Raw genomic sequence first — 24,861 nt, 5'->3', positions numbered from 1 at the left:
GGAGTAATTCTGATAATAAGCATTTCATCAGTAAGTGTAAATCTGAGAAAGTAAACATTAGAAATTCTGAAATTCAACAAACAAATTGTGATTTAATGTCTGCTAAGTAGCATCAAAAGAGAAAATTTTGTACCTATGGCACGTAAGAATTCCAAGTACATAATTCCATTTACATATTCATATTTTGGTTAGTAATAAAACAAATTTTAGCAGTACAGCTGGGTATTGTACATAAGTTTATCTTTGTCTCTAGCAAATTTCCATGAGAAAGGATGTAAATTTTTTCTGAAGACTGAGCTAGAAGAAAATAACCTGGTGTGAGAGCTAGAAATGAGAAGCACAATTGTGTGATGTATTATATCTTTTTTTTTTTTTGGTACCAGGGATTGAACTCACGACCTTGCACTTGTTGTGAGGCAGGTGTGGTGCCACTGAGCTAGATCCCCGGACTGAAGTATTATATCTTATTGTTTCAAAGTCTTATTAGTGGCATTTTATATCAAAGCAATCTTTAGGCTTGTGATAAGTGTAGTCAAATAGAGGAAGACAAAGTGAACTAGAATTATCATTTCAATTACTTGGGTACAATTTCCCTAAAATGTCAAATTACTTAACAAAATATAGTCAGAATACTTTATATTATTCATACTTGCCAATTTATGTAAAGGACTATAAGTAGAAACATTGTTAAAATGTAACTTTGCAGTTAAAGATGAAACCTGCACTATAACATATACATTGTTGAAATTAATTTTGTAAATCTAGACAAAACATACAGTGATACAATGTATAACAGTATACATTGTTGAACTATAACGAGTTAAAAACAAAACATACATTGTGATACAATGTATAGCACTGTGTCCATTGTAAAACTATAACTGCAATTAACAATAAAACATACATTGTGATACAGCATATAACATACATTGTGATACAGTATATAATAGTATGCATTGTTAAAAATTGCAGTTAACAAAACAAGCAACAGATTTCCTGTTTAATTATTTATGCAGAACTTTCTTCCAGTGGCTTTATGCCATCCAAATTTTGGCTCTCATTTTCAGGAGGAATACCTTCTTTACTGTTTTTTGCTGAGACATTTGTATCATCCATTTATCTGTTCTTGGTTAGTAGCATGCATTGTGCAGTGCCTATAGATTATTCTGTGGTGTTCCAGTTTGATACATATTGAAGTTCTGATGGTCAGTTTATTACAGTGTATTGTCAGTGACCATTTATAATTCTTTGATCAAATCAAATATTCAAAATAGGAAAGAACACAGGCACAAGTGAAATACAACTTTTTGTGAACATTATTTGAGTCAGAAATTCCACCCTGCTTTGCTTCCTGTAAATTCTTTAGCCATTCTAATCCCAGTGTTCTCTAATTGGAAAGCTAGATACTATCTCTAGTTTTAGCTTCTGAGTTTTGGCCATTTTTGTTTTGTTTTAACCTCCCTGTTCCTACTCATAAGAATTGTTGGAGAAATAAAACTCAGAAAAGTATAAGTTGTCAGTGGTCAAATGGTAGTGTTTTCCCAGTAGTGGAACCCAGACGCCTGTGTGTGGGAAAAAGGGAATGTAGTAAGATTTATGCAGAGGCACAAGTTAATTAAGATGGTTGGTTTTTGGTAACATGTAGTTTTCAAAATTACTTACAGGTGTTACTAGGTTATTAATTTATGGTGCTGTATTAGGTCTTATTATAAGACATTAACTGTTATGAATCTGAATTGAGTACTCCTGGTTTTATTTTTACCTTATGTTTCAAAATAATTTTTAATGTTTAAAACTGTTGCTTCTTTATCAGTTAAGCTTATTTGAGTTACTTTTTTCTATCCCTGTGTCCTAACTATAGAACTATACCTGAATATATGCATCATTATTAAGTTATAATTTTAAAGTATTTTACAACATTACTTAAATCTTACCATGTTCTTTTAGATAGCAGAAAGTAATTTTTCTTAACCTTAAAGAAAAAGCATTTAAAGAGAATAGAGGACTATGATTTTTTATTGCTGGTAATATTAAATATCTACTGAATACCAAAAAGTGAGATGTAATAAATTTGGTTGGAACATATCAAAGTATGTATTTATTGCAGTTAATATTCCCAGTATCCCCATCAATCTACTTAATTGCTGAAAATGTCTTTTCTAAGTTGACCCTTAAAAATTTGCAGACTTAACTGTTTGCCATGCATTCTGCTAGGCATTTTATAAACATTTTTCATTTGATCCTCACAGTTACCCTACAAAGATGGCATATTACAACCATTTTGAGACTAGGAAACTGAAGCTCAGATTATTGTGCAAATATTTAAAAAGAAAAGGAACTCTATCGTGACCATTCATGGAGTTTAGGAGCACTTCAGGCAGGGCAGGCAGTTACAGACCTGTGGATCTGGTTAAGCAGTCCTTTATGAAGTTATCAGTAATTGAATTCTGTTTCTTGGGTGGTCTTCAGTTATGTCTGTTATATCTGTTAAATTTCATCAGCCATTACATTCATACAGCTACAAAAAACTACCTTCACTTATATATAATTCACAATATTTTCTTATGTCTGCTAAGTACTGTATATCAAAGGGGTGAATTACAAAGAGACTAATAAGATGATGAAAACAAAAGTTTTGGATATATGTATGTGTATATATGCAGTTTTTCTCAGAAAGAAAATATACCTCAGTCAGGTAACTCAAATTATGTAGTGTTATAAATAGATTTACCTTACATTTCTGTTGGTTTTGAAAACATTAAATGTTTGCTGCAGATGTTTCTGTGAGTTTCAAATTTTTGTATTCCTGTCTCATATTCTTTTGATTAAAACAGAGCACAAAGTGGTTATTACCCACTTAAAAGCCAAAAACCGGAGGATTTCCAGCGTAAGAATTGTATTTTGGCATGTGGATAACAACTGCTGAAAATTCTATAGTATGAGAAATCTCAAGTTGACTCAATGAATCTGAAGCTTTGTACCTGAGTTACGTCAAGGTTAGCAGTAAATAAATGTCATTTAAAAAGATAGAGCAAATTATTAAATTCCTTTGAAAGTCAGATCTCAGGAAAGTTGGCCACTGCCAAGTTCAAAACATAAACATTGTGCTTCTGTTACCTGACTTTCAAGGACTAAAGGGCACATGAAGGGTGCAGGTGAGTTGTGTTTCTAGGTGCTGAAAAGCACAGTGTGACATTGCATTGAGTCCCGGAGGTGGCCAGTGAGTGCCAGCAAAACTTTCTGGATACTTTTATTTTTGCTTTTTTTTCAATTGAAAAAGGAACTTAAGTAAAAGTTTCCTGGTTTATAAGACCTGTGACTGGGAGCCCTGATACAGCTTTATGAAGTCCTTAAGAGCCAGGGGAAAAACACATTCTCAGTGCTTATAAAAACTAGAACTAGCTGTCAGCAATGTCTACTGTAAACTAAATGGACCTGGGTTTAAAGACACAATAGAAAAAATTTCAACCACCTAAAAATAGGCAAACCCAAGTCCTCCGACTGTGACCATAATTCAAAAAGGGGTTAGGCAGCTGGCCCCGGGGATTCTTTTTTCCTCCTTATCTCCCAAACCCTGCCTCGCTATTCAGTGGGAGGTCACAATTCAGAAAATAGGCAGGCTGAGATGGGAGGGTGGGGTAGGGAGAATACTGCCCCGGCCTACCGATCTTGCTCCACTGCAGAGAAGTGTGGGGAAAGGGCCCAGTTAGAAAGGGCTGTGTTAACTGAGGGTCCAGTAGTCTAGCCTCTTGGTCATTCAGCACTTCAGAAAGCCAGGCAGTGAAGGCAGGAAAAGATTTATCTTTAGGCCAGCAAAACAACATCAAAATGAAAACCACTTTGGGAATTGCCTGTTCATTTCAAGCCACCAACTGACTTTAGGCCTGAAACCAGCACCCACGTAGATCAGAGAGGATACGGGCTCGGAGCAAACACTGTGAGATCTCTCCTTGTTTAGTGATTAGAAAACAGGAAAAACCTAACCAATGAAAATGATTGCTTCATCCAGACAAGGGATGTTCACATTTATTGAAGAAAGTAAAAATGTAACAGCACATTAAAATCCATATCAGACGTAGCCAAAAGTAAAATCTGTGTTGTGAGAGATAAGTGAAGATAAAGCTCTTCCACAATCCAAAGAAATGTTTAAAACGAGGGGAGAGGATACATAGAAGATCTAATGTGAGAATTTTAAGTGCTGGTAAACAGGAACTCATGTCAAGTGAAATAAAATAAGATTCATGCCTGTGTGCAGATTTTGAAAGCTATCTCTTAATTTTTTAAAAAATGTGAAATCAGTGAAAGGCCACCTCTTGACATATTTTGGCATTTTTTTTAAATTATAAGAAAAATATTGGAGTACTTTGCCAAACTATTTGGCAACATGTTTGCTACCAAGGGACAAAATTTATCTTCCTTCTTTGTAGCAGTAAATACTGAAACACAAGTCGATTAATTGAAGTGCAGTTCTGAGGAGAAAAGGTATCTTGAGAATGTTGTGAGCCTTTTAATTTGGTGGCATGTCACAGTTGCTAAAGAAGTTGGATTGGATCCCCAGCAGTCCATCCAAAGACCCAGCGCTCTTCAGCAACTGTGCTGTACTCCAAGAGGGTTGTCAGGTGGTAATGTCATGCTGCGTGACACCACAGAGTCCTCATCGGCTGGGGGTGTCCTGCAGCTAGAGACAGATGACTTCTGGCTCACCAGTGATGTCCGAGGTGATGTTGAATGACAAAGTGGTTCCTTAGAAAAGAATGTCTAAACAATAGGCAGGGAAGAGATGGTCTATTTTAAAGGACATTTTGTTCCCTCTTCATGCTGGAGCCTCTGGGTCTCAAATGTTAAAATATTAACCATCAATTTAGCCCTCACTTGGCTAGTGCTTCTCAAGATTATATGTAACAGGGCCCGGGATTTAGCTCAGTGGTTCTGGTGCCTGCCTTGCAAGCGCAAGGTCCCAAGTTCGATCCCCAGTACCAAAAAAAAAAAAAAAAGATTATATGTAACATTATAGATTTAGATATCCATCTATCCATCTACCTGTAACATGTAAATTAGTACTTACATATAATCATTTATGAATGTGAATGATAAATATATCTGATGGGATAGCATATAAGGCAATAATACATTTATAAGGCAATACATGCTGAGTTAATTATTCAGATGCACCTTTATAATAATTGCACTTACTGTTTTACTTGGAAAGAGCATTAACAGGATTGAGAGCTGGCTCTAACTGCTACTTACTGGCCTTCATTGTTTGGAGTTTCATACGGTTAAACTATTAACTGTCGCTCGTGGTCTCTAATCTTTCCCTAAAGGGGAGCTTAAGGAACTTGGTCAGCTTTTACATGTAAAGAAGGTTTAATAAACATATTGGAGCCTAAAATTCAGGTTTTTAGCCAAAACTCCAATTCATGTCAGATCACAACTCTCCAGCTTTTCTGTGATTGGAATCAGCTAAATTTGGCCCTTATTAGGGAAAAGTTTTATAAGGTACCGAAAATGGCTTGCTTTTATTTTCTTTTACCAGATCCAGAGTCTCTGTAGCAGACCTGAGAGCTCTTTGACTATCACCTCTGGGCTAAATAAGTGAACTGTCATCAGTCAGCTTTTTAAAATTTCCTTAACTACTTTTGGTGAATTCCAAAATTAATTCCAAAACCTAGATATTAAAATTTTGAGTAATTTATTTTCTTTAACAGAAGGCCAAACTTTTCCTCCTGGCTTCTTCCTGGCTTCCCTCCCTCATTTTGTTATAGTCTAGCTATGTGACTAGTTGCCGTTCATATATCCTAGAAGGAGGATGGGGTCAGTTTCATGTTGATCTTTTTCCATAATGCAAGACTGCATCTCTCCCCACTTCTCAGACAACTTCACTTACTTTGTTTTCTAAAATACATTTAAAATCTAACTGCATGCTTTGCTCAGATAATGGTAGGAGTCTCTTGATTCAGTGGGCCCTAAGGGACCACCTTTTATCAGCGTTGAATGTCACGTTCAGTTCCCATTGTGGAATATTGTAAATTTTATATTCTAGCAAATGTAGTTAGCTTCCAGAGTTTGTTGTCTCCCATTTAATGTATAATTTCCTAAATGAAGGAAATGAGGTTGGTTAATAGTTATAGTAATTAAAGCCTTTTAATATGAGGGCCCAAAAAATCTTGTTTATAAGAATCTAGAAGAGGAGAGTTAATAGTAAATGCTTTCAGCAATGGCAGCGCAGATTCTGATTAATTTTGCTACCTTATTCTGGACCTTTCATTTATGGGCATGTAGTTGAATAATTGCATGAATTATTGATTGGCTGAAAAGACTGTACATGCAGAGTTTTTTTCTCTCCATTTTTGTTTTCAGTTCATTACATCTAGATGCTGCCTTTTCCTTTTCCTGAATACATGTAAGAGGAAACATTTTACCTCTGAGATTAAAAATATGAAACTTCCTCAACATTGCACTGTACTCATGTTTTCAGGCCCACATTGAGTATGTGCTGTGTGCTCCATTTTATCTCTCTTAGTCCTGTTTGCTGATAGAGTCATAGAAAGAAAAAGAAATTGGACCAGAGTCAGACACTAGCAGCTAGTGGAAAGCTGTTCTTTGTAGCACACTCACTTCTGGATGTGTGCTGGCAGGGCTGAGTATGATGGGTCCACTTGTAATCCCATCTACTTGGGAGGCTGAGACAGGAGGATTGCAAGCTTGAGGGTAATCTCTGCAATTTAGCAAGACTGGCTCGAAAAAAAATTTGTTTTAAAAGGCTGGAGATATAGTGACCTTTACATTGTAGACTTGTAAATACAGTCCCACTTTTGTGGAATTTCTGCCTATATTCCCATTACTCTGCAACTAACTGTCAAATCTCATGAGTATGGATACTACGAGGCCTTGATTGGCCAATATCTTATTTCTGTCAAAATCATAAACATGAAGCTTACATTAAACCAGAGACTTAGAAGAGGTGATTTGTACAAAAGCTATCAGCTTCTTTGAAAGCGTACTTGCAATAAAGAGAGAAGTATATGAAATACCATTGGCCAAAGCAATGGCTCCATTTCATTTAGTCAAAACTATTGTGCTATTAGTACATTCTTAGTTTTGGGACCTAGAATTTAGATTCCTTTGTAGAAATTCCAGTCTAGAAAAATGTTTGTATTTTATTTGATTAGTTGGGCAAAAGTTTAATCTTTTCTTGGAAACTAGAACAGCTCTGACTTTGAGCACTGGGACTTGATCCTAGGTCAGAGTGTGAATTTTTTCATGTGGCCTCAAGTGAAGTCTTCCTCAGAAAAAAGCTGGTCTGGTTTCCGTTCACATCATGGTCATAATGCATGAAGCCAGAAGAAAGGTCCTAGGTTCTGGGTGGTTCCATGAAGTCATCAAGATGGATGTAATGATCTTATTTGAAGCAGTACTTCTAGTAGGCAGGGAGACAAGGAAAGAGCAGAGTTTGTAGGCTGGCCCCCTGAGACTCATGATTTGGTACAATCCTAATACAGGTTATTTCACCCTTCTAAGAGTTAAGGTATCCCCTGTAGTTGTGATTAGGGAAAAATTCACCCCATGAAACAGAATGTTCTGTGTCCAGTGGATGGACCAAGGCCTGTCCCCAAGTTGAAGGGTAGACAAGAATTTCTCCACATGGAAGTCTCCTTTGAGAGCTTGCCATGTTGCAGACTTGTCCCTCAGTATCTGGGTAGGTTGGAGAGAGCGTACATGCAGGGAAAACTGCTGGTTTAGGTTTAGTCAAATTCGCCTGAGAAAACTGGACCTAAGTGGGAATAAGTGCTGACCCCCGCCTGAGAGTTCACATTTTCATGTATATTTTGCATGAGTCATTGCAAATTACAGTGCTCTACAGATATAGAAAGAAGCACCCTCCCCCAGACACCACATAATGGAAAAAAGCAAGAATTTTCTGCATAAGCAAGACTTTTTTAAACAAAAAGCCAGTCTCTGATGGGACTTTTTTCCTGCCAGAATTCCCACTGGTCCACTGTCGCAATTTTTACAAAAGGCCACGATGAAACAGCAAGGCCCATTTTGATTCTTTTCCTTGTGTGTTATGTGTAAACGTGGTAGCTGAACAATTGTTATTTCTTGGACCTCTTTGATAGGAATATAAAACCTACCAGTCCCACTTAACTGTTTAAGTATAATTTTGATTAAGAAAAGATTTGTCCTGTTGCTGTGATTAGACACACAAAACTTTGAACAGTTTTGATGTTCTGTTTCCTGTTTAAAAAAAAAAGAGAGAGAAAGAAAGTGTCCTCTCTTATGAACTCCCACTAGATGAGAGGATTTTCCTCAGAGAAAATTCAGCTCTGGGAAGAACGTCTTTGGAGGTCATAACCTAGAAAATTCTTCAAGGGAAATTGCAGTGAATTAAAAGAAGGCGGGGTTAGGAAGCTGCGAGTTCTGTTCTGCCACAGCTGTGGCTAAATGAACCGTTTCTTTCTGGAGCTTGAGCGGTCCGTAATTTGTAGCAAACATGTCTGCAGAAATCGGATTTCAGTTTATAGAGGAGGACACAGGTAGCCCAGGCCCCTCACTAGGAATTTGTATTAATAATTATACCTTTCTATTCAAAATGGTTACTGAGGAAATATGTGAACCAACTGCGGTAAAAAGGTTTATTCCATTCAGCCTTTCTTTTCCGGTAGAGGCATTTCTGGGTGCTAACCAAAACAAAGGAACAAACAGAAACCACTGTAACACCCTGAAGAGCCCCCCAGCTAGGGCTTCAGTAATGCTGGCTCTCCAGTAACTTTGGTGCCTCCAGTAGAATCACAGTACCTTTGGGATCCAGATTCTGAGCAGTCTGTTGTTGCACAATCCGATGGAGATGGATCAGGGTGACAAAAGACTGCTTAATTGAAACTACATAAAATGGTTCCTTAAGCTTCATGGACAATTGAGTAACTTCAGTTTCCTCTCTTTATTCTTGTTTACTTCCTGCTCCTCTCAAATTAAGCATTAGGTATTCTAGTCTCTTACAATGAGAAGATTAAACAGCTGCAGTTTAAATTAAAGTATTAATTTAGAGTGTTCGGTGGCTGCATTAATTATATTCTCTACTGAGATTAAACTCTTGCAGATTTGACAGATACATAGAAGCAACAATATGTGCTTACCCAAGGCAAACCAAAACTCTTAAGCACCAATCCTTGGTGAGTTTTTATTTACTCTAAATATTAAACTTTTAAAAATTGAAATAACTTGATTTTTTTCCCCAGTTAAGTAGAAAAATAAAATCTGAAGCAGTTGTGTGTTTGCATAGAGACAGGACTGAGTGATGGAAAATTCTGTTCTTTCAGTGGGATTTAGCACACAGTATGTGTTGAAAGTCTCTTACTTAAATGGGTCATAATTAAAGACTTTGGGATTTATTTATTTTAATTAGAAATATTAAGCTCACTCAGTGGTCTTTGTGCAAGCTTTTTTTCTAACTGCATTTTTTTTTATGTCAAGTAGTAAGTTAAATTTCTATGAGTACAAAGAAGTGTTTTAGCTGTAACCACAACCATAACTCACACTGAACATATTAATTCTACTGCTCAGTAGTGAACTAACTGCTGTTGAATAGTTAACTGGTCATAGCTATTGTTAATTTAAACTTTTCTTCCTTTGTTTTCCAATAGTTATAAGGCAACATGTTTTTGAAAAATGCACTTGTGGACTCTAATGTGACAATCAGGGATTAAAGGATAGAAATAATAGCTTTAATTGCATATCATCTAAAATTCTGTAATATTCCATCGCACAACATATCCCATGAGTTTTATAGACAATTTCCAAGAAATACAAAGTAAGTAGGCAGTTTTATCAACATCCCTGCATCCCTTGGCACAAGGAATCGTATCTCTTATCAAGGGGGCAAAACAGAAGGGTGAAGTGACTCACAGTTAATTGCTGGATTCAGTCAGGCATCTGAGTCTCCCTGCTTCAGGTTGACTCTGAGAGTCAGCTGCTATCTTGAAAAGGAAGAAATACATTTCTGCATCCAAGAAGAACATGGTGTGGAATATATGACAGATGTTATTACCTACCTACTTTCAGATTGCTCTAATTTGTTGTGTGACCTAAAGCTGGCACCGCACTTAACCTTGGTCTTCTCATCTGTAAAATAGATCAGTGCTCTCTATCAAGAGAAGAATTTCAGGGAGGTATGATCACAAACAAACCCTAACAAACTCCAGAGTATTTAAAACCCAATATATGGTGAAAATATTCAGAAAATAAAAAAGTACACAGGGCACAAGTCCAAAAAAAATGTTCCTTAGACTTAAGTGATATGTTTAAACCTGAAGAAAATGAAAGAAATGGAAATTGTTTAGTCACAAGAAATAAAGACCACGAGCCAACCTCAACAGTTGAAAATTACATGAAGCAGTGTTTTATGGAGAATAGTAATGAACTCTTCTTTCCTTTCTTTGAGCCTATCCAAAGAAGAAATTAAATTAAATTACATCAGAATTACATAAGTTAGACAGTAACGGTGGTTGTACTGACTATTTCTAAGACACTATTGAGGATTCTCTTCAGTTTCCATGAAAGGGGCAGTGGATTTGCAGATTGGCTAGTACATGTTGCCCCCACACAAAAAGACCACTGAATAATAATTTATTCTTGAGGTAGTGCTTCCTCTTGCATTTAAAAGTCTTGCTCCTTGGAAAATATCTTGTGGTAGCCATCTGTATTTGTTTGTCATTGTATGACATTACTCGTAACGTTTGTATAAGTCATTCCAGGGAGGATAATGTACCGCCTGGGTGTTTTGTAGATCTCATGGTGTCCTGAAAGATTGCAGAACTATCCAAACTGTGCTCGGCGGCACCCTGCCCCTAAGTCTCATTTGCTTTATTTCGTGTTTCTTTTTTAGATTTTCAGTACTTTATCTCCTACAAAGCCAGAAACAGAGAGCTTAATAAATTAGCAATATTTTGGTTTTACATTTACTTATCAGTTGTGAAATAGTTCATTAGTTAAAAAATGCTGAACCTTGGAAGGAGGGAAGAAAAGCTTTTTACTGAATCTGAGTTTTTTGCTTAAATAGTTTTAGCAATAAAGATTGCCACCTATTGGTGAAAACAAGAACTAAAACTAAAAGATTTTGCCAATCCCTGGGGTAGTGTATGTATTCTGAGTAGAATTCTTTTGATGATAATCTTGGTTAAGGTATTTGAAAATGCATGATTTGATTAGGAACCTATTTTGTGATTTAAATTTATATAACCAGTGTCTTTAAGACATAATATTTAAGGAGTTCTAGGAGATATGTCCACATGATGTCTTTTTAACTATCTGTCCTTTATTTTTTAAAAATTCTTTTATTGGTACATTTAATGTATACATAATGATGACATTCATCATAGAGGATTTGTACCTGTACAAGATACATCTTGCTTCTTTTTTCCCATTTCCTCTCCTCTCTTCAACCCCTCTTCCCCTCCTTATTTACAAGAGCTTTGTTTCCATTTTTTTCCTTTTTTTCCCTTATCTCTCCCTTCCTTTCCCCTTCCCCCTTCCTTGTTCCCCTTCTCATTTGAACACTTTCTTCCCATTTCCCAATATCTATTATACATTTTGGTCCTTATTTATACTTTCAGTTTCTCACAGCAGAGAAACAATGCAGTACTTAAACATGTGTGTTCGATTTATTTCATTTAAGAGTATGGTCTCATGATGCATCCATTTAGTATATGTGCTGCCGAAGCAAGCACAATGATGCATCCTTTTAGCTAGAAATGTTGCAGGTCTATCCTTCTTTATGGCAAAATAGTACTCCATTGTATAAAACCCCACATCTTCTTTGTCCATTCATTGGTTGATGGGCATTTGGGCTGTTCATAAGCTTTAGCTATTACATACCGTGCTGCTGTAAACATTTGTGTGCTTGTGATGTCTTTCAAAAGCATAGTTTTGGAATATTACATGGAATTCTAATTAAACAAATTTTAGAAACTTGATGATTGATTTTGAAAACATTTTTCTAACTCTGGTTATTTTGGGGTTTCCTTCAGTCCACCCCTTGAAATCCAGTATTTCCTGACCAGCAACATGGAACAGGCTCGGTGGCACTCGCTTTTAGTGCCTTTTAGTGGCTCTTAGTGCCCAGGTCTGTTTCAAAGACCGATGCCTCCAACAGTGTCATCTCCACAGAGTTGTTGAAGGTCCATAAAGTGCATTTGACAAAAATTTTATTTTTATTTTTTTTCAATTCTCAAGTGTCCAAACTGGGGAAATGTTCTTTTTAATAGGTTTTCTACCTACTATTAGATTGGTATATAAATTCAATTATTAAAATGATTGGGATTCAAATATAAAATATGAGTATAGCAATTTTTATTATTAATACTATTTTTAATCTACTTCCCTTCCTCATTCCCAATATGTACACCCTACTAATCTTGAGAAAATTAAGATTTACATACATAGGTGTTTTATCTGTGGGCCCTGTATGTGTGTGTGTGTGTCAGTAGATGGCCTAACAAACTTAGAAATAAAGCCACCACTGTAGTAATATGGTGGCCTTGTATTTCCCTAATATGTCTGTTCATATTTGGAATTCTAAATCACTTTATGTTACTACACAAGTAATCATTTGATGCCCTTTTGGTATTCCATCTTCAGTTAACTGGCAAAAGGTATTTATCCCCCTGGGAACTGAGTACTGTAACAGCTAAAGCAGAGAGGTGGTACAAGGGAAATTGCAAGACCCATATGTTATTTGCTTCAATTTTTACATAGTACACCTATATGTGTGTGAAAAAATATATAAACTGTTACAAAGCAACATATTGATGAATTTAAATGAGGAGAACATAAAAAAAGCAAAAAAACAGGCAGAAGAGTAGTTGGAGCGAGGCCATAATAAATTGAGATTTTTTTGAGAAGTGAAACGTATTTCTATTGTCCAGCAGATTTTTATAAGTGTCAGTGTTAAGGTTATCCCTGATGTGGCAGCATGATTTGAAAAGATGAGATAGAGAAGAAAAAGCAGCTTTGTGAGTATTATCAAGAAATTTAAGACATGAGCGTTTTATGAAGGAACACTGAAATGCATTGTTACAATCAGGCTGTGTAATTTCCTTCTGTAAAGACCTGCCCATTTACCAGTAATGATACCTTCTTTCTCTTCTATTTTTGTCCCTTCCTTTAGGAAAAGGAATATATGCTTACTCATTATTTAAAATTCAAAGTCATTTTCCTGTTCCAGTTGCTTTTGTTCCTACTGCTAATGGAGAATTGAATGAGGTGCATGTGGAAATTTCATCTTTCTTTTATTTCTACATTTCTCAGTTATCCATCTTGTATCCCTTTTTAATATTTCAGCTCTCAACCATCAAGTCTATATAGTGTATCTCTCTTTGGTCTTTCTATATTGCACTTCCATAAAAGCAGAGGACTGCCCAAATTATCTACCTTGGCAGTGAGTGGTTCTGTTGAAAAATTCAGTCCTAAACACACTGTTTTTTTGTTTGTTTTTTGAGACAGGGTCTTGTTATGTAGTTCAGGCTGATCTTGAATTTACTGTGTAGCCCAGCCACAGCGATTCTCCTGCCTCAGTCTCCCGAGTGCTGGGATGACAGGCCTGTGCCACCACACCTGGCCTAAACACACGTTTTAAAAGTATTTAAATTCAGTTCATTTTTAAAGACTGCTATATTAGGCAGTTGGACTTTGTAACCAAATTCTTTCTTTTTCCAAGTGACATAGGTGAATCCAACAAACTCTTTTAGAAATTCTGTTGCCCCAGTAGCTTCTATTACTGTGCTACTACAATAATGATTTAACCTCTCATAAAGCTACATTTTAATAGGTGTTTATAGGCATTACTTACCAAGTGCTTCAAGTACTCTTTGAATGGAAGCTACTAGGACAAAAAAGCTAACAGGTATTTTCTCTAGTAAGCAACCATCTGAGATTTCCCACATAGAAGACGGTTGATTTGGTAAGTGCAAAAATGACCATAATGTTACCTGTCTCATGCCACTGACCTTCAGCTGTTCCCTTAGCTAACCAGAGAACATTCGCTGGGCCTCCCTGCTCATAGTCATTTATTATGTGGTTACTCTGCCAAGAGCTGGGCTGGCATCAACCTGAAGAAGGCATCTTCACGCCTCACAGAGAGCATGAGCTTTGTGTGCCGCCCCAGCTGGGTGCAGTGTCCCAGTGGAAACAAGATGGGGTACCTGATGCCAGGGCAATGTGGCTTCCTTTGCCCTTGCCAGTACTCCTAGCATGCCTGTGCTTTTCTTCTCTGGGAAGCTGTGGTTCAGTGCCCCATCCTCAGGCCATTGGGGCAGGAGGGGGCAGGTGTCTCCCGTGGGGTCTGGATGTCCACAACGGGCCTCAGACAGGAAGGCAGTGCCACCCATGTGCAGTGCTCAGGCAACCCCCATATCTCATCTCCTGTATCCCCCAGCTTTGTCAGTGCCCTTGCTTCTGATATCAGTTAGGGGGCCAAAGGAAAACTGGATTATTCCCATTAGCCTTGATGTACTTATGGACTAAAAACTATCACAAGTGCGTTCAGTTTCCATCTTCATTTACTAAAATGACCACAAATGTCATTCAAAGTCACTTGAGTGAAAAGGACTTTGCTGTTCTAAGCAGCATTTATACGAGTTGTTAGAGAAAATGTGTTCTGGTTTTACACAGCCAGCTAACAAATGAGCTTTGGAAACGCAGTCCATATGTGAGCTGGAGACTTCCTGTGCTAGCATGCAGCCTGCACGGAGGGCTCTGGCGTGTGTGCCCAGCCTCTGCTGCTCCTAAGAGTGACACTGCCTGAGGATTTTACGTTGGCTCTCTTGAGGTTCTTTAGGTTCACGATGCGATTTCAAAACTGGCTGACCAGGACAACTGAACTAAGGAAGTCTGCTTTGTGTCCTTTTAAATTGAGTGTATTTATGCATGTGCTAAAGTTCATCTGGTCCTCCTCCACACTTGTTGCTTTATGACTCCCCAGGAGAAAAGGGAATGAGGGAAATGATTAATTTCCAAATGCAGTGATCAACTCATAGGCAGACATACGATGGATTACTGCTGTCATTGACTGAGGGGTTTTATTTGTTTCTGTTTTTGTTTTCTGCCAAAACGATTCTGTAAGGTAGGTGGTACAGTCGGTGGTTACATTGACTAACACTGCCTTTGTCATTAAGGAAATAAAAATTTCTGGATTCTAGAGTTGATTTCAGAATGGTAACTTAATGCTATATAGTGGCATTGTACTCTTGGTGAAGCCTTTGTGACACACCCCTCATTGACTTGTGCCTGAGACTCAGGTTCTCAGTTCAGAAGGCAGAAGGTTGTGAACATTGTTTCTAAGTTGTTTTTTCAGGGAATTCTGGGTTTTTTAAGTAGTAATTTTTATAATGAGTATGTCCTGATGAGTCCTAATGGGCCCTTAAGTTGTCATTTGCTTGGCAGAATTAAGGGTGCTGGACATTTATTAGCCATTTGCTGACCCAGGAAGTGTGTAAAAGGGTGCTTAAAGTGGGCTTCTAGGTGGGCTGACAATGGGCTTCCTGCAGACTGGATGAAGCACACACTTATTCCTGAGGGCAGACCTGGCTGCATAGGGTAAGAAGCTTTTATGTGAACTAGAATGATTCCTTTCCTTCAAGCTTTCCACTCTTTGCATTCTTCTAGTCTTCAGACTTTGCACATTTTAAAATAGTTTTCCACTGAAGAAATCACACAGTTGACTGCATTTTTTTTCCTTTTGTGGTACCGAGAATTTAACCCAAAATTGCTGAGCTACATCCCCACTACTTTCTAAGTTTGTTTTGAGACAGGGTCTTGCTAAGTTGCACAGACTGACTTGCAATGGGCCATCCTTCTGCCTCAGCCTCCTGAGCTGCCCTGGCCCAGCTGACTGCATTCTAAAATGAAAACAAACTTCAATGATCATCTGCAAAAGGGCTCAGATGGGAGCTTGTGGAGCCCTTATTCTGCTTGGGGAGCCAGTGGAGCCTTGCTGCTGCAGGAGAGTGACTGACCTTGGGGCACCCTGGTTACACTTGAATTGAATTTAACCTTGGAAAGCACAGCCCCAAGTTCACCAGAAGGAACGAGGCAGGATCCACTACCTGGTGTCTTAAGACCTTATTTCTGACAAACATTTGAGCAGTCGCTCCAATCTCCCCTTGCAGCTAGGGAGCAGCAGCCGGTCAGAAGCCCAGCAAGGATGAGAAAGGTTGGCTCCTTGTTCCCTTTGCTGTTTAGACTAAGGGCTGTGCTGACATGCTCTGGCCACACCGACCTGATCGCCAGGATCAGCAGAATTACAGGCCCAATTGCAGTCGGACTTGAGCTAGCATCTGCTGGTGGCAAGTACCTACATGTGTCTTTCATTATTCCTTTGCTGTAGGAGATGCTGTTTAAGTTGGCAGATGTACTTATTAAAGCAAAGCTTGTCGCTGGTGAGATTACTGATTTCACACACACACAAAGTTTCAAATGCCAAGGAAGAGGGAGGGAAGTGTGTAGCATTTAAACGTGTGGTGAAGCCATGAAGTTAACAAGAAAAAATAGAATAAAATGTGGTTTCAATTTGTTGTACTGGGCTCAAGATGATAATATTTCAGTGGTAAACTGCAAGGGTTTATGTGTGCGCGCGTGCGTGTACACTCCCTTACGCTCTGGGTTTCTAAATCCTTGAAGGTCTGATTTGTTTCAGTCACCAGTTCCATATGCTTTTTTTTTTGGTTCCAGGGATCGAACTCGGGTCCTTGCGCTTGCGGGACAAGCAGCGGAACCACTGAGCTAAATTCCTGCCCCCCCCCCCCCCCCCCGTTCCATATTCTGATAGTAAATTTGTACTTTCAAGGGACTTAGCGATGAGCGGGACAAAAGGACTAACCTTTTGTGTAGAGAAGAGCTGCTTTCTGTTTGCCTGAAGCCATGAGGCAGATACGGTGGTGAAAATATTCAGTAACCAACCTATCCCCCTACTTCGCTAAGGAGAGCCCCGCTGCCATCTAGTGGTAATCGGCTATACCGCACGGTAACTTTAAAACGCACCTTGTGCTAGCCTTTCTCCCACAGCTTCCACCTTTCTGCTGCTCCGGTTTCACGTTGTTTTGTTTTGTGGGGTTTTTTTTGTCCAGTTTTTTGTTTCATTTTGGTTTTTTTTCAGGGCTGGAGATTAAACCCAGAATCTCATGCATGTTAGGCAAGTGCTGGACCACTAAGCTACAGGCATGGCTCCTGCAATGGTATTTGACAGGAAAAACTGACTATATATCTGGTTTAAGGAAACCACGGTGATTGTGAGTTGATTTACTTTGTCCCTTCCTCCTAGAAATAGAAATTATTATTTGTGTCCCGTCTTCCTCTCTCCTAATTAGTCATAATATGCATGCTTTTTCCATAATATGAATGCTCTTGTTACTTTGGCTGAAGAATTAATGCTTTGTGGTACTGTATTTCTGCTTGTCATAGTTTTACTTTAAAGCAAGTTTTCACTTCTGTCTCTGTACTTATGCCTTGTGCTGTGGTTTACCAATTTCCTAGCATGCTTCATGACACTTATCCTACATTTCAGACAAGGATTTATGTGTCCCATAGGATCCAAGCTGGACTTGGAGAAGGGGCCAGAAAATAAATGGAACTGTTCTGTCTTGTGAAAGGTTCTAGCCTTTCAAAACTAGGCTCTGAGAAATAATACACACGCACACACACGCTCACACACCCACACATACACACATTCTTGGGAATAAACCGGGTTTGTGAGTACTTGGCTAGAATTTTAGGAAAGGAAAGAACATTTCCTCTGGCCCCAAGAGCACATTCAATGTGAAATATTACTGTTTTTAAAAGAGCCAAACTTAAATTTATCTTCAGGTTATTTATTTGACTTGAAAATAAATGGATCTAGTCCATATAAAAAATGTTCAGAATCCTATTTTGAATAAAATGATATTTTAGTAAATTAGGCTTGATGTTCCCAGCATGAGGTATTAATTAAAAGCAGCTGGGACTTACAGAGGTGTTTGCAAATATCTACCATGAGCTGGAGAACTAGCGAAATCTGCTACAAGTTAGTTCCAGATGCACACATTTGCCTCATTAAGAGTTCTTCATGCTATACAAAACATATGCTTTCTCTGTGCTTTGGGGTAGGCATAATCTCTCAGCACTTGACTAAGCAGGTGGAAAGTTTATTCGGTCAGAGGAATGACTGAAAACAATGAACTTATAAGCCCTGTCTGTATTCACTCCAAGACAGAACGACTTAATGTCTTCTCTGTATTTTCTCATGGATCTCGTTTTTTTGGTCTTTGCATTTCTATAACCTTTCCAGTATCTCAAGTGATGTTTAAACGTTTGCCTTTTTGTGTCCTCAGTGTGGCAGGTGAATGTGAATCTGTGCACTTAGGTGTCATATCCATCTGTTGATGGATCAGTGTTGGAGCCAGCTCCTGACAAGACTCTGTGAACTCCCTGTCCCAGTGGCACCATCCGCATATTAAAGGTAGACCAGGAGAGACTTATTCTTGAGCAAAGAACGATTCTGCATCCATTCCCTAAATTTAAACCGTTTAGGTCTTTCATTGTTTTGTATGGCCAGTCTCCTCTTTTTCTCTCCCCTCATAATTAGAACAGAAAACTGAAAGTTTACTGAAAAGAATTTTTGGGTTCTGCTATTTTAGATTTGAAAAGAACCATGGGGATGATCTCTTCCTCCTCTTCTCTCTCCTCCTCCTCCTCCTCCTTCACTCTGTGTGTGTGTGTGTGTGTGTGTGTATGCATATGCATATGTATGTGTGAGGTTCCAGTTGTGCTAGGGATCAAACCCTGGGTCTTACACATGCTAGACAAGTGCTCTACCACTGAGCTACGTCACCAGTCCCTCAAACAGCTATCTTTACAAATACTTTGAGTGCAGTCTCCAATAAAAAATACCAAGTGTTGGAATTCTAAGGATAGGGTTGGGGTATATTTCTGGTTAATCGTGGAGCTGGCTTAAATGGACGAATAAGTGCTTTAGTCAGTCACCAGTTACAACTACTTTTTCAAAGGAAGACATCCTTGGAAGTGCCCAGCTGTGTTTCATACCCATAATCATGTTTCTTTTAGGCCTTGAAATTTTATATAATACAGGGGAGTAGATTACATCAATAGTCTTTTTTATTTTCAATGAAGCAAACAAAGCAGTATCTTAAATTAAATCAGGGTTTCCTGAGGTTCTGGAATCTGATTCCCAAATTTTCCACTGGTTAACCTCCAAATGCTTCTCTTCCCTTTGTCCCTAGTTGACACCAGTCAGGCCACGATCTGTTGATCTGTTCTGTGGATGGACCACGATGCTGTGGGGCAGTGCTTCTGGGGAGGGAGCTTTCCAGGGGAATAAATCTGGAATGCTTTGTCATCGGGTTGCTCCAGAGCTTTTTAGAGCTTCACTTCTGAGATTTCTAAATGGTGGTGATGAAATTTAACAGCATCTGATTTCTAAAATTACCAAAGGAGAATTGTTTCAGTCTCTGATTTACAAAGACACCTTTTTTCCAGTCCTCTTAAATTTTGTTGGACATTTTTCCATGTCATGGTTGTGGAAGGAATAACCCACCCTTACTGCTAAAGGGAAGTTAAGTGTGCACAAGGGCAAATGGTGAATTCAGGGCTTTTCAGAGTTGTTGGAGGGATTCATTCTTCACCAAGCTGTATCCAATATGGATCAGCCTCACAGTCTGCTTCAGTGGTGGGGTAAACAAATGTCACTCTTGTTAGCACTTCTTTGTGACCCTTATAGACCACGCATTAATTTTAAGCCATGTCCTGCAAAATAGTCCTTGGGGAGAAATGGGTTTAGTAATTAATAATGGAGGTTGAGGGAAACACTGCTATTTGCTTTTACCAAGTTGCATCTTCCTGTTAAGTCTGCCTCACTGCTTTCACACTAGTTAGCATCCCATCCTGACTCTGGCCTCTGGCCTGTGTGCTTCTGCCAAAGGAGGAAATCAGGAAGCAAAAGTGAACCATACCCATCAGTGTGAAATGGCTGCTCCCTATACAGCACTGGCACTCTGTTGTCATTCACAGCTGGTGTAAGGCAGGGATTATAACTTGCAGAGTCATTATGTTCTTATGTCATTTGCAGCATTAATGTTTTGCAGAATCCCCAAGAGGTGGTGGTTTGGGGCTTCGATCTGCAAGACATGTATACTAAAATGCAGGTGATATCGTCACAAACCACAAAGGCCTGCCTGAGCTTTGCAGGCTGGGTAACCAAGCGCCTCTGATGTGTGGTTTTATTATTTCTCTGAAGCACCTGTTTGCAAGGAGTGGGACCTTGATCTCATAGGGGTGGATTCACGGAAGTCTTTAAAACCAAGTATCTGTTGATTCAGAACCTGCACACAGGGTTCAAAGCAACTTTGATTTCCCCAACTACATGTTCTTCTGATCTATAATGAAAACAGCCTGAATTTAGCTATTAGCATAGGTCTTTCTCTACTTTGACCACCCTACTCTGCTTTTCCCTTTAGTTATTGCTTTCCTTTTGAGAATCTTAAAAAAATATTATAGAAACATTTTGTAATCTTTTAGGGCTGTATACATTCAAGGTATTTCTGCCATACTTTTGGTTTTGGTTGTGAAGTAGACTGTTGTGGAAGCACCAGCAGTGAGTATAGTTGGGCATCCTCAGTGATCATTTGGTCTCATTTGTGCAAAATTGGAGCATTTTAGTGATCGTAGTTTGGACCCATTCCAGTGATTCATTCATATCAAAGTACTAAAGACCCATGTATATGGGCATTTGATTTGTACCTAAAATTCTACAGTTAGAATTGGCAAGAGGCCCTGGTGAAGTTAGGCATATCCCTATGATACGATAACACAGAGCTTCATTGGTCATTCTTTTTCATTTTTTCCATTTCACAATGGAGTTTACAAGATCCTCCTACAGAGTCGGGCTTTTAGGTGAGGAAAGACCAGAGACTGTGATGCATTGAACAGTCTCTCATGGATTAAGGAGCATGCTCAACAAGGAGAGAGCATAGAAAAAGGAAAATATTGTCAAGTTGAGCAGAAGAGTTTGGAAGGAAGCTGCAGATGCTCAGGATAAGCCTGCTATTCAGCTTTGCTAGGCGTGGCTATTGAAGGTTAGTGGGCTCACACAGCTAGTGTGTAGCATGGTGTCCCAGAAAGACAGGAGCTAGTGGTGCGTTCGTACTTGTGTAGGATACAGAGCATCCTCCTCATTTATAGCAACCCAGGGGCCTGCTTCATTGAGGCCTCCTTGGCTGTTACCACCAGGGCCCCTGGATGCCGTGTGGCCCAGTCTGAAGTGGGGCAACAAGAGGTGAGAGAACTACAGGCCCACCCAGGCTCAGCTTGCCCCCACATCTTGGAGGGGGTGAGTTTTTTTTTTCCTTTAGCATTTTGAATTATAGAAGCAAGTAAAGGGATTCACAACTCAAATATGGACAAATGGGCGATAGGAGCTGCCTCTCCCTTAGAAGGAGCTATGAAATTTCCACTATTCACACATTTCCCCTCTCCTGTCTATCGGAAAGCCTGCTGAAGTGCAGATGTAATCATGGAGGGGTAGCGTACCCATATGAGGCTGATGATGATTAATGTTGGGTGGTTCACATCTTCGGCTCTTTGGTGTAATACAGCCGTGACAACCAATTGTAATGGCCACATTTTGAATGCATTATGTTCTGCTAGCCTTTTATTCCTTTGCTATAGAACTAAGCTCTCCTTCTTTTGTTAGATAATTTCTTCTGCAGAGTAGGTTAACATTTTCAAACATTCACTGTTTGGAGCATTTTTTACCTAAGAACCATCATTTCCAAAGGCGATCTTGCATGTACTATTACCCTGTTCTCTCCTAGTCAGTTGCCTCTTCAAATATTCACTGCATATCACACCTGTTACCCAGGAACTAACATTTCCAAAGGAGATTCCTTTGTGGATAATATGATTCCCTGTTCTTTTCTTGTTGCTTTTCCTGAATAGTGATTTTTTATTCCCTTTCTTTTAGTGGTTTAGTGTTTGATCTATTTGCTACTTCAGTTTCTGACACCCAAAAAAGTGTTCCTCTCAGAGAATGCAGCAGCAGCTTGCATTCTGACAGGAAATAGTCTCTTCTGGGTCCAAACTGGAAGCAGACATTTGAGATACGGAGCTCTTGTTTCTTAGAAGTGTTGGCTGGGAGCTGAGCACAGACAGTGTGGATACCTAGAGCAACAGATAACACTGAAAGGCATGAGATGTGACTGGAATGACCCCACTGCCCTCCACAGACCTGTGTAGCAAGAGTCTGAAGCTCAGAAAACACCTAATATTATAATCAATACAGTTGGAAAATTAGTTCCCACATTTTTAACTTTTGTGTTGTGGAAAGAGGATGTGTTAGAGACTGCATTTGAGGATGCTGTGCTGTAAAAATACACACCATTGGACCTTCTCAAGAAGAAAAGACAGCTCCCTGAGGTACCTGCTTCTAATACTAGGTAGATACTGCTCCATCTGCCCTTTTTATTGTTCATCTATTCATTTGTCTTGGAGCCAATATCGGACATGCTAATGACCCTTAATTTTATAAGTGAAATTATCGCAGCTCTGACCATCCAGATGTGAACCTAAGCAGACCTTGGGTTTTCTGACTTAATGGCTGAGCTCTGCCAGCCTCTCCCTGGTAATTGAGCCTTCTGTCATCTGCAGTCAGCAGACAGTCTCGAATAGGCTGCACACAGACGCACTTGGTGCTCAGTGTGAGGAGAGCCAGGAGCAGATGGGAAGCCATCAGATGCAACAATTTTATTAATCACGTCATTTCTGAAGAGCCAGTTTTATAGGCCTGCCTAATGTCCTGACCTCATGCCGGGGCATTGTGATAAACTCTAGGATACCTGATTCTTAGTGTTCCAGCAGGTTCTTTGCATGTGTTGAACGCTGCAGCTGTTCAGGCCCTCAGCTCCCAGTCTGACTAAATGCCTACTTGTGGGGGAGGGGAGCTGCTTTTGCTCATTGTGTATCAACAGTAAAAGAGCACAGAGCTCTTGAGTCTCTTGGGATATATGAATAGAGCTCCTTTTTCATGTGTCTGTATAATTTTGATTTCAAAGCTAACACTTTCTCCAGATTTAACTAAATTGACACAAAGGAAAAACGGAAGATTTTGTACCTCAGACCCATGCTGCCCAATATAAGATCCAGCAACCACATGTTGAACCCACACTGAGCCATTGAATCATGGCTCTTTGGCTTGAAGTATGCTGTGAATGGGAAATAACAAAGTATGTAAATTTTATGGCTAGTACTTTTTAATTGATTATATGTTGAACTGATGATATTTTGGATATATAGCATTAAGTAAATGATTATATTTCACCTGTCTCTATTTCAGAGTCACCTGTGTGACTCCTGTTTAGACCCCCACTATTTACAGAGCACTCAAAGTCATTCTCCTCTGAATCCCTGCCCTAAGCTCTGCTGCATGACTGAGTTGTATGTTCCATTTGGGTTTTTTTAGGATGTCTCTTTTTCTCTTCCAAAACGAAGTCAGTCAGTAGGAGGTGGAACTGTGGACACAGCTGGTCTCACACTGATTTTCAGGATTGAGGAGGGTTCTGTTCTCATTGGTAGACACAGATCAGATATGCTAAGCTTCCTAGAGAATAACCTTGAGAAAGAAAAATACATGCCGTAGGGAAATGGGCCAGTCAAGGAGAGGCTCTTTGTGAGGTCTCTAGTTCCCAGTCTGCTTTCTGTCCAGAGAACTCATTTTTAGTTTGTTTTCTGGCTCTTGACGGTTCCTTTCCAAAGTTCTTAATTAATACATAAGGATCCTTGGAGAGGAGCTGCTTTTATAACTTCTAAACCAGTTGATCGCTCATCCATTGCATCATAGCTTTGATTGGTACAGTTATGTGAGTCTTGACAAATCACTTAATTTCTCTGAGGCTCGATTTTCCTGTCTGTAAAATGGGGATAATAACAGAATCTTCCTCATAATGTTGTGAAAGATTGCACCATTTTCTGAGATAATTTTAGTAAAGCCACTCAGCAGAAAACACAGTAAGTGCATCATAAATGCTACTTTTTTTTTTTGGTACCGGAGGTCGAACTCGGTACCTTGTGCTTGCGAGGCAGGCAGCGGAAACACTGAGCTAAATCCCCAGCCCAGTAAATGTTACTCTTGATCATTGGTTTCTTGTTACCAGAGCTTCAGCTACTAAGAGTAGTCTTTAGTATACTGTTTCTTTCTTTTTTTTTTTTTTTGATCGAACTTGGGACCTTGTGCTTACAAGGCAGGTAGCAGATACTACACTGTTTCTGATCTTATGTGATTTGGTATTAACCATACTTTGGAGAATGTATTATTTTCCAAAGAAATAACTGGAAAATTCCCTCAGTGGGGGAGTGGTTAAACATAGAAAGATTTAGCGTTAGGGGAACAGAGACATTTCTTGAGTGTGCTGACTTCTGAGTGACCCCTTTACCAGTTTTATGTATTGTATTCACTGGCTGTAGATCATGGGCTAATTTTGCATACCTCACACCTGACGATATGCATATCGGTTAAAAAAAATCTCAAAATATCAAAAGGATTGCCTTAATTCAAAAACTGGGGAGAAGGAGAATACGAGAAAGAGAAATCAAAGTTCAAGTATTCACCCAGCTACAGATTATCTCTGCTCTGCCATACACCAGTCAGTGACCTTGGTGCGGTCCCTAACCTCTTACAGTGTCTTTCCCAAACACAGAATGAAACAGATGTACTTCACAAAGCTGCTGTCAGGACTCCAGGAAGTACCCTGCATGTCTAGTGTAGTATCCACATCAGCAACTCTACCCCTCCCTCCCTCCCTCCCTCCCTTGGCTAGCTTCATG

The 24,861-nt window shown here is 39.1% G+C and overlaps 1 protein-coding gene across 5 annotated transcripts in view; it reads left to right on the top strand.

The window, feature by feature from the left end:
- Positions 1-24,861, top strand: part of Pik3r1 (phosphoinositide-3-kinase regulatory subunit 1) — a 138,040-nt gene that overhangs the window by 68,355 nt on the left and 44,824 nt on the right. The gene's annotated exons all lie outside the window — the stretch shown is intronic.

This window comes from Heterocephalus glaber, unplaced genomic scaffold (assembly GCF_053883595.1).
Source record: "Heterocephalus glaber isolate CG9 unplaced genomic scaffold, H.glaber_assembly_v1.0 deba00001543, whole genome shotgun sequence".
NCBI classification, from domain to species: Eukaryota; Metazoa; Chordata; class Mammalia; order Rodentia; family Bathyergidae; genus Heterocephalus; species Heterocephalus glaber.
Note: the sequence above shows the minus strand (reverse complement) of the source record. Positions and strands in the feature narration are given on the sequence as shown.